This window comes from Petaurus breviceps, unplaced genomic scaffold (genome assembly GCF_028583685.1).
Source record: "Petaurus breviceps papuanus isolate PSGF00001 unplaced genomic scaffold, PetGlider_PUasm1.0 90919, whole genome shotgun sequence".
NCBI classification, from domain to species: domain Eukaryota; kingdom Metazoa; phylum Chordata; class Mammalia; order Diprotodontia; family Petauridae; genus Petaurus; species Petaurus breviceps.
In genome coordinates, this window is record NW_027187378.1 from 41810441 (window position 1) to 41813522 (window position 3082).

Below are 3082 nucleotides of genomic sequence, written 5' to 3' on the forward strand. Positions count from 1 at the left end.
CTCCTCTCCTCTCCTCTCCTCTCCTCTCCTCTCCTCTCCTCTCCTCTTTCTCCCTCTTCTTCCTCCCCCCCCTCCTGCTAGTGATTCTTCTCCTGGAAGCTATTCTTTTCTCTTGAATGACTACTTCTCCTCATGTATGTGTCTGGAGTTTGTCTCTGCTTCCTGCTGGATGAAGCTTAGTTATGCCTCAAACTCTCTCCTACTGCTGAATGTGGTGTTTCCTACTAGTTGATTTGAGCTACTAATATCATTATTAGGCTCATAACTGAAAGGGATCAAAGAGGAAAAAGATCTCTATACAAAAATATTCAAAGTAACTATTTTTGTGGTGGTAAAGAACTGGAAACTAAGGGGGTACCTATCAACTGGGGCAATGATGGTATATGAAGGTAGTAGAATACTATTGTACCATAAGGAAGGATGAAGAGGATGGTTTCAGAGAAACCTTGGAAGACTTATAGAGTGAATTTAGGGGAACTGATGTAGAATGAAGTGAGCAGAATCAGATGAACAATTAGCATTTGTAAACAACAATTGTAAAACTGAAGACTTTGAAAGACAAGAATTTAATCAACATGATGACGAACCATGATTCCAGAGAACCGATGCTGAAGAATGCTGCCTACTTCCTGACAGAAAAGTGATAGATTAAATGTGCAAATTAGGACACACACTTTTGGACATGGACAGTGGAGGAATTTGTTTTGCTTGACTATGCATATTTGTTACATATTTTCTTTTCTAGTGGTAAGGAGGAAAGGTGTGTGGGATAGAAAATAAGTGCTTGTTAATTTAAAAAATAAATTTTAACAAAAAATGACATGGCTAGTGGTTTAGAAGGTAAAAAATTTTCCTTTCCCCTTTGCTGACTTCTTCTATAGGCACAAGGATCTCTCCTACATATGCCTGGCTCTGACATCTCATCCAAAGCTTAGCTATTTAAAACCCTGCAAGAGGGTGTCCATTTTTTGCTCTTACAATGAAGTTACTCCCTTAAGGCTTTCAGAGAAAGGTGTTTACACTCTTAAATGGAATGTCTGGGCATTAACACCTTGTTACTACATTAGCACCTTATTCCCTTATCTTTTCTTTGCTTTTTTTTTTGACACCAAATGTATATGGGTGTGGGGGAACAAATTCTCCCTCTCTTCCATATATATCTAGGTATAGACAAAATATATTTATAAAATACATTCAAAGTAATTTTAATGGGGAAAGTACTGGCAGCTGGAGGGGGTGAGGTGAAGATAAGGAAAGTCTTTATGTATAGTGTCTCTTGGGCCAAGTTTCTAAGAGGAGAGGAGACAGAGGAAGTGTATTCCAGATATAGGAAATAGCAAGTGCAAAGTCAAGGAGATGGGAGGTGGAGGGTTGGGTGCAAGGAATGAGAGGTCACTTTGGCTGGAACCCAAAGTTCTAGTATGGTATTAGAGCTTAGAGTTTAGCTCCTTCTTTATAAGTTAGTTGGGAAGTAAAGGCTGTTTGTGGGACTGCTGAACAGAGTTCTCATTCACCTTGGACTTACAAGGATGGGGCCACATGTGGCCTTGAGGCCGAAGGTTCCCCACCTCTGACCTACACCAAGTGAACAATTCACAATAACATCACTTAGCACAGTGGTTGACACATAGTAGGTCCTCAAAAATGTTCACTGACTGATATCAAAAGGGTCTGGCAAGGTCCAGATCTAGGCCATCTATGGCTTTCTTACTTTGGCTATCAGGCAGTCCTTTTGATGGTTCTCTTCTTCCTCTTAAAAAGCACACTATTGAGGAAATAATCTTCTAAGAAGCTGGTGCCATGCTCTAGAATACAGGAACTCTAGATCCGTGGAATCCTCTAACTCAGGAACTCTTGAATACAAGATTATCCATGAGTAACCTCAAGGCTGGAATCCATTCTCAGGATTGCTAGCCTCTACCCTGGACTCAGAAAAGGAACTAGAAGGCTAGAAGAAGATAGCCAGGAGCTTGAGGTTGAAAACTCTCCACTCAAGTTTTCCAGGTCAGGCAAAGGCTCACCCTTTGAGCAAGGAGCTAGGGCCCACATCTAGCTGCATGTATGGTGCCCCCCTTCTGACAAAGGTCCATGCCCTGTAATCTCACCATGTTCCTCAGGGGACTCATCAGATTGGTATAATATGGATTCCCACGGTCACCCCTATTATACATTCAAGAGGGGCATATAGGATGTAAAGGGGCAATGGATGTCAGAAGGGTCAGATTTGAGTCTAGGCTTGGCCTTTTGGTGGCCATGCACTTGACTGTGGACCTCAGTTTCCCCTTTTATAAAATGGAGACAATGTTCTTTTCACTGTCTCATAGAGTAGTTGTGAGGAAATGATTTTTATCAGCTCTAAAGTGCTCTTTTAGTTCTTATTAATCACTTAATAATAATCCCAACATGAAGTACTAGTGTACTACAGAGGGGGGTTGGTTCCCTTCCTTCCTGAAATGGGGAATGACCATACCTCCCTGAATTGGTCTGCCTCAGCTTCCCTCCAGCAGGGTGGTAAGACTGTTTACATCTTCCAGCAGGAGAGATATCTCCCCATAACCAACTCTCTACCCAGCTTCGTTAACAACTTCAATTAGCCGATAAGCTTGCAATGCTTCATCAGCTGCCTGGATCGGAGGCAAAATTAAGCCGTCACATTTATGAACTGCTCAGAGAGTTCTGGGAGGAATTCCACATATTTTACATTTAATACCTCTCCTCTTGTCTTTATTTATAATGTTAATAATGATTTGGAGGCCTTGCTCCAGAAAGGGGTGGAGGATGTGAATGAAAAAGGAAGAAGGAGAAGAACATGGAGAGGCCCCCTGACTCAGAGTGGAAAGGTCGCTGGGGGTCTCCCTGCAGACAGGTGCAGGCTTTCCTAAGGCATTTCAGATAATAGAGCTGAGCCTTTGTTGGCCTTGCTCAGATGTTCTCTATTGTGTTGGTCCAAATGGCCCAGTGAACCAGAGAGGCTTCTGTCTTGTGATTGCACTGCAGGATTCTCTTTAAACCATACTTCTTGCATCCTACCCCTTACATCTACCCCCTGAATGTCTCCCATTAATAATTCAAAGCGTGGTCC